Consider the following 14,053-nt stretch of genomic DNA (forward strand, 5'->3'; position numbering starts at 1 on the left):
CTTTCTCTTCCCTTTCTTGCAAACAGGGCTGTAGACTGACCCTCGCTATAGAGAAGTTAACTGCAAGAGTTGTTAACTTCCCTCTCTTCTTGATCTAATCTTGAGCTTTGCTGTAGCTTCCTTCCCTTCCTTCAGCTGCCTTTGAGAAAAGGTAGTTCTTTCTTTCCATAGCTGTACTGAAACTAGCAGAAACCCCCCTGCTTTGTGGCTCATATGTGGTTGGCACCATCCCCTGCTTACCCGCTGGTGACTTGATCTTCCGACCCTTGTCCCGTCCTCTTCCTCTTTGGTCATTTCAGAGGTTTCCCTGAAACGGAGACTGTATTTATGTTGTCATCCTTCCTGTAAGTCTGTTTTTTATTTTTTTTTCAAATATTTTTTTAAAACTTAGCAGATGTTAAAAAGTTGCTTAAATTTGCATTTCTTGATTACAAGTGAGTTTGAACATTTTCCCAGACATTTGTTTCCTATTTGTATTTTCTCTTGTACAAAGTTTGTTTGTTTGAGGCTTGATCATTGGGCAATTGGAGTCCTACAGGGAGTCTCTAAAAATATGTGTATGCATTTTGAGATCAGTAAGGAATTGTTCCTTTCTGTAATTTTTGATGCAAATGTTTCAGTCATGTTTCTTTTTTTGTTTTATGACCATTTTATAAAAGCTTTTCTGCCATATTATTAGTCTCCAGAATTGTTTTTTCCCCACTAGGTTTACCTGTTTAATGCCTGTCTCTTCTCCTTAGAACACAGGACCTTGCAGACTTGTTTATCCATGACTTCCCAGTACTTAGAACAGCGCCTGGCTTAGAGTAGTTGCTTAATAAATACTTATTATATAAAAATATATTTGACTGCTTCAAACCTTCCAAAGTGATCATCTCTTCTTAATAGTATAAATGTTTCAACTGCTTTTCCCAGATTATTTTATTATATGAAAACATTTAAGTTTCTTTAATTTTCCTGAAACATAGCTATGTTGTTTTCCCTTTATAATATTATCTTAAGCCCCATATATTATATGAATTTTCCTTTTTCCATATTTTTGTGGTATTGTCAAATCATATATTAAAGTATTATATTCCATGGATTAACTTTTCTAATTTTGAAATATTACCATGTGGGTTTCATTATTATTGCTTAAAGTAGGTTTGAAAACAGATCTCATAAGTTTAATTTCCCCTCACAGTTTTTCTTTAAAAATTTTTATTTAATAATGATGCTAAGATCCTGTCAAGTTATTTTAGAATCACTGGGTGGGTTATGACTGATGACTGCTCATAATCACTACCATCTTTTTCAAATTCTGTGATGTTGATTTGGTTAGGGTGTTCGTCTTCACAGTGTCCACTTCTAAAACTGGTAATATTTTCCCAACTCTAAACTTTTTGAAGCCTCTGTTATTGTTCATGATGGCTTGAATATTACTAAGAGCTCTGGGATCACACCTGTGAGTGTTTTAGTATCCTGAAATGCAATTCTCTTTATATTATGGATTTAAATGTATTAAATGAATGATGTATGTTTTGTTTGTTTTTTTTTCCTTCTTTTCCAAGTGAGAGGAGTGGAGGGAGAGGGACAGACTCCCACGTGTGATCCAACCGGAGGGAGAGGGACAGACGGAGGGACCCACTGGGCAACCTCCGTCTGGGGCCAATGCTCTGCCCATCTGGGGCTGATGCTCTCAGCAAACTATTTTAGTGTCTGAGGCAGAGGCTCCATGGAGCCATCCTCAGTTCTGGGGGCCAATGCACTTGAAGCACTCAAGCCATGGCTGTAGAAGGGGAAGAGAGAGAGAGGAGGAGGAAGAGGTGGGTTGGAGAAGCAGGTAGTAGCTTCTCCTGTGTGCTCTGACTGCAAATCGAACCCAGGACATCCACATACCAGGCTGATGCTCTACCACTGAGCCAACCGGCCAGAGCCTAAAGTACATTTTAAACTGCCTTCATTGATATATATATATATATATATATATATATATATATATCTGTAATTTACACTCTGTATACCATCTACCCTTCTATTTTAAAAACTTTAACCAAAATTAAATCAGAAAACTAACATATTCCTCTTTTATACATCCTACATTGCCATCCATTCACTCTCTGCATTCATCTGTCAAAAAGGGACATGGCCCAGGTGCTGTGCTAGGCTCTGGGGTTACAGTGATGGCCACAAAAGACATTGTCCCTGTTCTTGTGCAGCTTCAACCTTGACCTCTTTTCCTTCCTTAGTCCCGAAAATGATTGGTAAGAGGGGTAAAAAGAATAAAAGAGAGAAAACCACTGCAGTTTTTTAGACTTCAGATTTCTAACCAGTTTTTAGAGACACATTTTAGTTTTTTTTTTCTTTCTCTTATTCTGTCATTTATTCCACAGTTAATCCTCAAAAGTAGGTAGCAGTTTGTGGGCTCAATGAACCTTACCCGACTCTCTGCCACATCTGGGATATATCTTTCGAGACCGCAAACCCTCGCAAGTTCAGCTCAGCCAGGTCTGAACTTCCTAGAAGAGACTTAACAGCCACCTGGATGAGTCTCTTCCCTTTGAGGCACTTGCTGTGTTCTTACTCAATATACGAACCTTTTGTTTTTTTTAGCAGTCAGTTCAGGATGGTCTTATTCATCAGAAGGTTTGAAATTAATCTCTGAAAGAGGAAACGTAGTTTTCTTCACATATCTTTCCTTAGACTTACATCCTTCTACTCCTCTAATTCCTACAGCTCAGTTCTGTGTTCCTTACCAGTTTGCATTCTTTCTACCATTCCATTCTAACAATCTGTCGTCCCCTCCTAGGAGCGTAGTGTGGAAGGAGGTCTTCAAGCCCCTCATTCATGTGTTCTTCTAACTGACTACATAAATAGCAAATGCAGTTAGGTCTTTAACATAAACTTTCACAGTCCTAAAAACATTTCCTTTGATAGTCATTATTTTGATGCTCAGATCAACTAACTATCTCCTCCTTCACAGTAACCCAGGAGCTCTTTCAGTGCAACTTGCAAGTAGAAATGAAGAGAATCAAGTTGTTTATCATGGAGATTATAAAGTTGAGAGATACAAGTATGGACTGGGCCTGTGGTATATGTTGGAGTCGCTAAAGGAGGTTGGAAGGAGGTTTAAGCTGCATAAAAATGACACCATCTTAGGGAGGGGCCAGTTGAATCTGAGCTGCTTAAAAGGCCAAGGGGAGTGAGATTCCAGTCAGTGCCCTGGGATGACCGAGCCTAAGAAAACTCACACCAATGAAATCACTCTGGAGTTGGAGGCATCCGCAGCCAGTAGGATTGACCCATTTCCTTCCTGTAGTCAAATTATGTTCATCAGTTCAATACTTTTTTCCTTAGCAACTACTATATGCCAGACACCGTGCTGGTTCTGGGGCTCTAGGAGACAAAAGAGACACCTGGTCCCTAATACTAGAACTCTTAAGGAGGTATTTAAATACTGAGGAGCAGATGATAATATACTGGATAAGAAGGGCCCTGATGAAAGAAGCACAGAATGCTATACAAACATTCAGGGCATTCCTCAAATCTAAATTAGGAATGTTGGAGAAGACGGCCTTTCAAGAGAAAAATGACTTCTAAAATCTGAAGGTGAGAAAGTCATTAGATAGTCAAAAGTAAGATGGGTGTGGGACAGTGTGGTGGTCCTGGGCGGGGGATGGGGAGAGAGCAGTACAGGGGCCATATACCCTCGAGCTATATTAAATTGGGGCTTCTATTTTATCATAAATAAATTGAAACTAAGGTCAGTTTAACATCTGCTGTTTTTATCCAGTTACAAGTTGGAGTTGTTACCTTATAAACTAGAATCAGGGGTCCCCAAACTTTTTACACAAGGGGTCAGTTCACTGCCCCTCAGACCGTTGGAGGGCCGCCACATACAGTGCTCCTCTCACTGACCACCAATGAAAGAGGTGGCCCTTCTGGAAGTGTGGCGGGGGGCCGGATAAATGGCGTCAGGGGGCCACATGCGGCCCGCAGGCCGTAGTTTGGGGATGCCTGCCTCTGTTCTCTCCAGACAGTGCATAGCTGGGCACTGCTAACAATGGCCTTGATGCCTTCCTTTTTTGTTTCTTTTCATAATTGACCAGTTTCCCCCCTTTCTCCATCTGTGATCCCAAGATTGACATAATCACAAAGTTATAATAATATATTCAAATAGGTTACCTTACAGTGTTTTGGCCTGGAAGCTATCCTGCTTCTACCAAGGGCCTCTACAGACGTGTATACTGACCAGTAGTAGTTCTTATTCTGCAGTTTGACTCTCGGGCAATCTGTGTTTCTGCTGCCGGGAGTCTCTCTCTTGTAGCTTTCCACATTATTGTGCTTCTAACTTATTGTCTGCTTTCAGTAGACAGAACACACATTTAACTTGGAATCAGGTGGATCGCGCACACAAAGGACCACTGTCCCACAATGGCTATTGCCCAGCACTGATAATATTCAAGAGCTGTTTGGTGATTATCTGTAGGAAATGGCGCAAACGTGATTCCAGCAGTTGAGGGGAAGTGGATTCTTATTTTCTAAAAATCCTTCAAACCTTAGATTCTTATTTTAAACTAGCAGAGAACTCATCAGAAGATAAGTGTAAGATTTGATACAGTCCAAATGGCACACAGTCTCCAAAAAGAAGATAAAAATTGTCAAGAACAAAAGATCTTAAAGGCTATTGTTCTCCCTGCATGGAAGGTGGGAAACATATCTTTATGGAACTCCTAGCCCAATAAGACTGCAGGAAAATCAGGTCACGCTGCACTTTTAAAACTCTAAGATGACCTTTCTGGCCTGTCAAAATTAGTGGGAATATTTTTAATGATACTCAGATATTGACATTTTATGTGCTGAACTTTCTTGGAGAAATCAGGGAACAATATGCCATTATAAAGTTTCAGTTCTACTCTCTTAATGTCATAACTTTTGATCAGATATAATTTTTTTCTTTTCTCTTTTTTTAAGGAATGAAATGCTTTAGAAAATGTCATTTTCTTGAGATCTTGGGTTGATGTTTTCAGGGTTCATCATTTTTTTGTTTGTCATCAAATGGCTCTGTAGTATTTATGTTAATATACATCAGAGTAATTGACCAAGAAATTTCATTGACTTACAATGTCGATCATTCGTATACAAGAGTTCAGACCTCTCTGCCATCATGTGTTTTAGTAGCAAGCTCCCTCTAGGTCCCCATTTTCCGCCCCTGAGAAGTAACTCACTCCTTAGCGTTATGTGACCTTTGACCTCTGCACAGGAGGGGAATGAAGAGTGACTTGTCCGTGGGTAACCGCAAAACGATTCTTTAGCTATGAACTCATCCAGGGTTGACTGCCCACTGTTTGTGTAATGGTTGCACAGGGCCTTGAACACTGTGGGTGTACTGAGAGGTATCTGGGAAATGTAATGTACTTTAAATTACCAAGAAGTAATTTGATCTGAATAAGGCAACTCCAAAGAGAGCTCATTATGTTTCCCCAAAATGCAATTGCAAACTGTAATTGGATTTCTTTTTAAGATGAACAGCAAACCCAGGGAAGTGGTGCATTTATCATTTTTGTCAATCCTTTTCTAGAACTTGAGCAATCGGGGCCGTGGCCCACGGCATCACCCCCTTGGGGACAGAGAGCTTTCTGAAACTCAGATAGGGTCGGCAGATACTGCTGTTGCTCATCTCCTGAATACAACGGCCAGTAATGGGTTCTGAGCAGAGGGGGCATTAGTCAGGGGCCATTTTTAGAAGGTTCATCTGAGAGCAGGGTTTAAAGAAGGCTGGGAGTCAGAAAAGAAATTAGAGAAAGACAGAACACGAGACCATTGTCCCAGTCTAAACCTATAATGTTGGTGGTGGGGTTGGAATGGGAGATGTGGGTCTGGGGAATAGTCCCGCGAGTCTGCAGCCACAGCCCTTAATAACGAGGTCCACGCTAGACGTGGCGTGTAATGGAAAGCACCCTGGCCTAAGCATCAGGGTGAAAGAGGTTTTCGGGGCAAGGTTCAGGCTTAGTTTTCTATTTTATAAAATAAATCAAACTAGAATGCTCTCCAGTTCTTTTCCAGGCCTAACATTTTAAGATAGATTTTAAGGCGTTACAAATTTGCCCTTCATTCTCCAAAGAGAGAGACTTAACATCAGGAAAGAGTAAAAGGCAAGGTTGTTGTTTGGTATCTCTGTGACTTCTCACTAGCACCCCGGCACCCCAAACCACTCCCTGGCTAACCTAGACCCTGACGCTTACCAGCACAGCAAGCTTACGGACCCGCTCAGAGTCGGAGCTCGTCTGTCCTTAGATGTCGTAGGGTACCCATGTCGGTGGATTGTGCCCCCGAAACCGATCTGTAGCCCATAATGTCTCAAGCGTTTGTTTCTCAGAGATGATGATATGTTATCTTTGTATAGTCGGCCCAATTTTCAGAACGATTTCATTTGGATCTCTCAGGAACACGGTGAGGCATCGACACTTTGGAGGTGTCAGCCTGTCCACGCAGGAGGAAGCGGGGACTCCGGACAATTGAGCAGGTTGCACAAGATCACATGGCCAATAAGTGGCAAAGACAAAACGGGATACAGGCTCCCCTCCTCCAAGGCCGCTGCACTTGTCACTCTATTCGTGTGTCTGTGGACATTTTCAGTCCCTGGGCAAAGAGTATAGAGGAAGTATTTTTGGTGACAGGGGCATGGGAAACCGTTCAGAGATCACCGCCTGGCCTGTCTGTGTTTCTGCTTTCAAATAGAGTCCCTGCCACCCCCTCAATGTGAGTAGTTCTGATAATATTATACCTAGTAGTCCACAGCACTAATGATCATAATCATACTCTTCCCCTGACCGTCCCAAGGAACGTTTAGTGTATTAATGTTGTTAATTAATCTTCATGACACCGCAGCAAATGAAGCAGATTGCAAGGAGGATGCCCCACTTGGCTGCCTGGGAAGCTGAGGTAGGAGGCAAGGTCACGGAGCCGCCGCAAGGTGAGGCCAGATCGGCAGAGCTGCGAGCCAAGAAGAGGCGTTTCCCAAGGGAGAGCTTATGTCTGTCTCCTGGGAAGGGGCTTGTGCTCTGCTCCTTAACCGGAAAAAAAATTGCCACCTTAAAGCCAAGCTTTGCTTAGTTATTTATTTGTGCTTTTGAATTCACGCCTTTTCTTCTTCAGGGCGCGCACCCTTTAGCCACAGAGGTGATGCAGTCTGTCTTTCTCCCGGGAGAACATGCCTAATTGTCCTGCCGGTGACAAGCTCCGTTACCCCGTGACCACTGCAGGGTCCCTGGTGTCCCTTCCCCCTTACCATCTCCGAGGCCTGTGCTCTCCAGATCCTAACGGTTTCGCAGGCATTGGCCCCACGTGGTCTTCCCTTTTCTTATTCGGGAACCCAGAATGGAGTGTTATCTTGACAGCACTCATTTGCCCACGGAGAGAAAGAGTGTTTGCTTCCCGTGTTGTGTTTCAGTCTGTTATTTTCATCAGAGAGAAGACTGAGAGTGTGGAAAATGATGACTGTGTCCCTTGCCACATTCTGGGCCCTGCGGTTGTTGCGGTGACCGCAGGTGGCGCTGAAGCTCAGCCCCGCGTTGCAGGGACGGATTGCCCTGTGGCAAAGCGGGGTGTCCGCTGACACGGGGGGGGGGGGGGAAGGGAGTGGGGTTCCTGTAGGCTGACAGGAAGACCGTGCTGATCTGTGAGGGAAGGAGGGATTATGTTGCTCTGTTGTTGGGAAATGCGTCTGCTTTTTAACCTTGAGCCCAACCAAAGAGTGTGCTGTTATAATTTACTCTGACACTGGACTTAACACCCCCCCCCCAATAATTAACTATCATTCAAACATCACCAGGAAGTGGGGTATCAAAATAGTATTACTCTGATGGTAAAAGTATCTTTAAAAGCCTAGGCCACTTAGATTAGCAAAGAGAAAAAGGCCAAAAAAAAAAAAAAAAAAAAAAAAAGAAATCTACACTGAAACATTTCTAAAAATATTCGCTGGCCCTCTTTCAAGAACATCGTCTGTGATGTTTTCTTAAAAGCTTCGTGTGATCCAGACAAGTCGTACACGGGAAAGAGCCCAAGTAATCTTTTTACAAAGTATTTGCTCAATACTTATCTTCTGTGACTTGAGACAAATGAAATGTTAGAGGAGAAGATTAAAACGCTGGCGGAGTTCTAGCCGTCTCCAGGGCAGGGACGGCAAATAAATGCTATACGTGTTGCCACCTGCCATTCCCAGGTTCATGGCAGACATCACTAATGGATCACACCACTCTTCCCTGCTGAGCCTGGTCTCCATTCACACTCTTGCTCCTCATGGCACGAAACATTGTCACGCTCACATTATAGGACTTGGTTCTCCAGTTGAAAACCATTTACCATTCTGTTTTAGAGCAAGCTGACTTGCCCTGCTTTCTTTGAGAGCCACGATTTTTAACTGGTATGCTTCAAGAATTTTTAAAACATCCAATACCTGACTCTTTAGTCAGGGGCACTCTTTCCTCTTAGATTGTGAAATAAAAACATGACAGCAGCCAACACAACAACAGCTGTCTGGTGTAAAAGAGTCAGAATCATACCTATTTATTTTGTGTGTTGTGAGATGGGTAAAAAGATATATAATATTTTTTAGTGTGCCACAGAATGTTAGTAATTAGTTTATGTGTGCCTTGAGATGGAAAAGGTTGAAAATCATTGCTCCAGAGTAAAACCATAGGGACAGAGAAACAGAGTGAGTGATAGGCAGGGTGTGTTGTTATTAATGTAACAAAGATATTTTTCAAGCGATCAGGGTTAATCTGAAGTCTGGGGCTATGATAGAATTTTCTCCAAATTTAGGACACTTAAAAATATTGCATCCTTAACGTAAAAATGTAATTTATTTTTTTTTTACATTTATTTATTTATTTATTTATTTTAATAAATTTTTATTAATGGTAATGGGATGACATTAATAAATCAGGGTACATATATTCAAAGAAAACATGTCTAGGTTATTTTGTCATCAAATTATGTTGCAAACTCCTCGCCCAAAGTCAGATTGTCCTCCGTCACCCTCTATCTAGTTCTCTGTGCCCCTCCCCCTCCCCCTAACTCTCTCCTTCCCTCCCTCCCTTGTCCTCCCTCCCCCCCTCACCCATGGTAACCACCACACTCTTGTCCATGTCTTTTAGTCTCATTTTTATGTTCCACCAATGTATGGAATCATGTAGTTCTTGTTTTTTTCTGATTTGCTTATTTCACTCCTTATAATGTTATCAAGATCCCACCATTTTGCTGTAAATGATCTGATGTCATCATTTCTTATGGCTGAGTAGTATTCCATAGTGTATATGTGCCACATCTTCTTTATCCAGTCTTCTATTGAAGGGCTTTTTGGTTGTTTCTATGTCTTGGCCACTGTGAACAGTGCTGCAATGAACATGGGGCTACATGTGTCTTCACGTATCAATGTTTCTGAGGTTTTGGGGTATATACCCAGTAGAGGGATTGCTGGGTCATAAGGTAGTTCTATTTGCAGTTTTTTGAGGAACCACCATACTTTCCTCCATAATGGTTGTACTACTTTACAGTCCCACCAACAGTGAATGAGGGTTCCTTTTTCTCCACAGCCTCTCCAACATTTGCTATTACCCGTCTTGTTGATAATAGCTAATCTAACAGGAGTGAGGTGGTATCTCATTGTAGTTTTGATTTGCAGTAAAAATGTAATTTAAAACACCAATGTTTTATCTTTAGAATTGGAAGTTTAATAATACAAAGGACTTGAGGAAAGATTGTGGAACACTGTAATCTCATTCACTTTGGGAAGTATAAATTGGTACCATAATTTTAAAGGACAATTTAGAAGTATCCAAAAATAAATGAATTAAATGCACATACCTTGTCCCAGTTATTCCACATTTACAGATATGTTTCCACAAGTATTTAAAGATCGGCATTTTAAGAAAATGTATTTCAGTTTTGGATGCAAAAAATGGAATAAAAGATTCAATGTGTATATATCTCAGTAGCATACTATATACACATTCAGAAAAATGAGATAGGCACAAATACGGTAAATGGCATTGTTTCTTTACTATTGTTTAATCTCTCTACTATGCTTCCACTGACTTCATGGTTGGCCATATAGCATGCCTTGCCCACGGAGTAGGAATGGGCATTTTTGCCACATTCTAAAATGTGATTGGCCGCTTTAGCTCCAACTCTCTGTTACTTGACTGTAATGTCACCTAACAGCTACTTTATCAGCTTGCATTCTAAACTGAAAAAATGAGTTGAATAGAGCTTATCGGGGCAGAGCCAGATTTACCCAGCTCAGCCAAGCCAAGCCCAGAGTACCAAAGGTGATCTACCACACTCATGTAACATAAGCAATAAATAATTATCTGTTGTAAGACACAGATTTTGAGGTTGTTTGTTATATAGCATTACTGCAGCAAAACCCTACTGATGTATTTAATTTAGAAAAAAAAAAGTCAGGTATATGCATAATGAAAAGAACAAATTACATAACAACATAAACATTATGACTGGCATTTAAAAAAATCCATCCACCCATCCATTCATCCATTTTTAACCTAAAAGGTAAAGCCAAAATGAGAGGTAACAGCATTTAGCTGAGACACAAAAGAAAAGCTAGTCAGGAAGTACTGATTCAGGCAGAAACCCAAATAGTGTTTTGATCAGGAGGTGAAGGCAAAGGGTTGTTATGAGAAAAGGAAGGTGAACAATTATATCAGTAGAAGGAAGGCGTTTCTATAGGTGCAGATAAGCTAACATAGTGATGAAAATTCTAAAGAATGTTTTTTAACTTTCAGTCCAATAGTCATAATATTTGCTTTCTTCCTACCTTTGCAAGCAGTTGTTCAGGATGCAATGTTGTTTTAAGCCCAGTTTGAAGTATTTTTTGGCCTGTTCTGACATTCTAAAGATTTGAGGGGTAAGCCACACAAGGCAGTTTCTCTGGTGTGGGAGCTTTGACTACATTTTAAAATGGCTCCATTTATGTTGTTATATCTATCTATCTGTTCATCCACCCACCTACCCAACCATCCATCTACCCATCCACCCATCCACCCACTGATCCACTTACCCATCCACCCACCCATCTACTCATCCACCCACTGATCCATCCATCCATTCATTTATCCATCCATCCATCCATCCGTCCATCCATCCATCCAACCATCCATCCACATACCCATACCCACCCATCCACCCATCCACCTACCCATCCATTCATCCATCCACCCATCCACCCATCCATTTATCCCCCCATCAATGGACAAAAAAGGGGGCCACATACAAAACCTGGCAAGCTCAGGGGAGGCCATATGGAAGGCCTTACTCATAGGTCAAAAGTAACCACATGATGATCTGAACATAAAAATTCCTAACTAAATGCAGATCATGACAGGTAACCACATCCTAGGACGGTAGCTTCCTTGACTAAGGTCAATCTTTACCTTAAGGGAGCCTGTCTATTGTCTTTTTGCATCTAAGATTAAAAAAAAAAAGCTGTGGTCCATTTACACAATGGAATACTATGTGGCCATAAAAAAAGAAGAAAATCTTCCCTTTTGTGACAGCATGGATGGGCTTGGAGAGCATTCCATTCAGTGAAATAAGTCAGAGAAAGACAAGTACCATATGATTTCACTTACATGTGGAATCGAATGAACTAAATAAAGAGATTCACAGATACAGGGAATAGACTGACAGCTCTTGGGAGCTAGGTAAAAAAGGTGAAGGGATTAAGCAAAATGAAAAGCTCACAGACACAGATCATAGTGTGGTGCTTACAGGAGGGAAAAGGGTGTAGAGGAAGTAGAAATGGGTAAAGGGATGATAAATGGTGATGGAAGGAGGTTTGACTTGGGTGGTGAACACACAGAACACTATAGAGATGATGTATTACAGAATTGTGCAGAAGGACCTCACAAACCACATCCCCCTGAAACCAGAGAGAACAAAGCCTTGGCTGACATCAGGACCTGACACAACGATCCTACCCTGGTCCCAGGCGATCAGTAGAGCCCACAACCCCAACTCCTTTCAACACCATGATTACTTAGCTTTCCCTGATGTAACTCATCCCCTGGAGGCCATTGGGGAGCCAGGTCATTTAGCACCGTCACTCCAGGCTTGGTGCCATTTTCTCAGTTAGTAAACCTCTCCTTTCTTAGCTGCAAACTCTTTTTCGCATTGCATTGCACTCAATACAACAAGTGGGCGTACCCATTTCGTGTGGTAACACGATCAACAGAGGGCATCTCTGGAGTGGTTGGGGCAGGAGGAACCGAGGAAGAGGGAGTTATCATTTGTATGTTTTACTATTTTTACTATTTGAATCTTTTTCTTAAAAACCAAAAGGAGTTATTTTAATAACAAAAATATTAAGAAAGGTTTATATTTTTAGTGCCTGCTATTTCAGGTATTTGTTCTGGTTTTGATTATTGATTCTATTGTCATTTACCCTTAAAGTACTGTGAGTTCTGGTGGTGGGGGGATCCATAAGAAATGTCAAGGCTCTGATAAACAGAACACAAATAAATTCTGTGTTCTCTTTACTAGCGACATATCTTGAGACATAACTTGCGACCTAACCTCAGTGACTAGTCCCAGGGTCTGAGAAGGTAGGAGAAGAGAAAGGGAGGTGACCGTGATGAGCTGCCGCCTGGGCTCATGTTCCTGAGTCACCAGGACAATGACAGACACTGGGAAGTTTGAAAGCTGAGTGGAGAAGCTCTCTGTTGCTCCCATTCTCTCTCTCCACCACTCGCTCTCCCTCTTCTTCTCTCTCCCTCTCCCTCTCCCTCTCTCTCAGAATTGACTTTTTCTTTTCCTCCTGTGAAAAGCCAGGAAACATATTCATAGCCTGTTTAACATTATTTTATAAATTCAAAATCATGAAAAAGGCATCTGACCCAAGGCAAAACTGAGAGATCCATTTTCTGTTCTAGTTCAGGCCAAGAGAGCCAGTTTTCCCTTTGTCTTGTTCTGTGTGACTCATTTGCTGAAAAAAAAAACACCAAAAAACAGACTTCTTTTTCCTTGAGGCCATGGACTGTCCCTCTCTCATCTCCGCCTTTCACCTTACTAATTCCTGATCACCTTCAGGACTTAGTGGTCACCTCATCCAGACACCTACTTTGTTCCCCTGGGCTAGGTATTCCCTCCTGTGTGTTCCAGTATCATCAGATATAACAGAAAAGGGGGGAGGGGTGGGGGGCAGGGTCGATGCCCATTTGTTCATCTTTCTCACCCATTAAGCTATTCAAGGTCATCCACCCTGGCTTATTTATCATCTTACACCTGGTAGCTCATCCTGGAGTATACTAGGTGGTCAAAAATTATTGGCTGAATTGAGGGGAAATGTGTGATGATTCGATAAAGTAAGTAATCTGTGCCCAGATGTTAATATCTAGACTTTTAGGAATTTTTGTCTATTAATAGAAAAGGGCAGGAATTTTAACTTTTTCCATTAACAGGATGGCATGGGACCTATTTATTTCCCCCCCAGAGGGGCTTTCTAACTCATAGGGTGACCAAATGTCTTGATTTGGCTGGAATTGAGAGATTTCCGGGAATGTGAGACTTTCAGTGTTAATATGGGGGATGATCCTGGCAGATATCGATGACTAGACACTCTGCTTCTAGTTCAATTACAATATATAAGACCTACCATTGCTGCTTAGACACAGAACAAGGCAAACTGTACCATCCTCTTCACATAGCGTTCTGAAAGGATGCCACAATTAACACATTACTGCCAATATTTCTTTCTCCTTCCTCTCAAGAAATCATTGAGTTTTCATTTAGAGCTCATGTGTTTCCTCAATGGACATATAAAAGATATTGGTTAAAATCCTCCACCCCTTCCTGCTGTGCGTCCACAAAAGGTTGTCAATCAATGAGAGGAATTTATGAGATTACGTACTTAGAAGGCAGGGACTGAGGCTGTCTTCAGAGTGATGGGAATAGGGCTGATCCCATGCCGCCTTTTCATCAGAGTCTTCTCTGTCCATAGCAGCGATGAGAGAGAGGAGGTGGTGAGGTTGTCAGGTGCACGCTGAGGTACCACCGT

The sequence above is a fragment of the Saccopteryx bilineata genome, chromosome 3, assembly GCF_036850765.1.
Source record: "Saccopteryx bilineata isolate mSacBil1 chromosome 3, mSacBil1_pri_phased_curated, whole genome shotgun sequence".
Lineage (NCBI taxonomy): Eukaryota > Metazoa > Chordata > Mammalia > Chiroptera > Emballonuridae > Saccopteryx > Saccopteryx bilineata.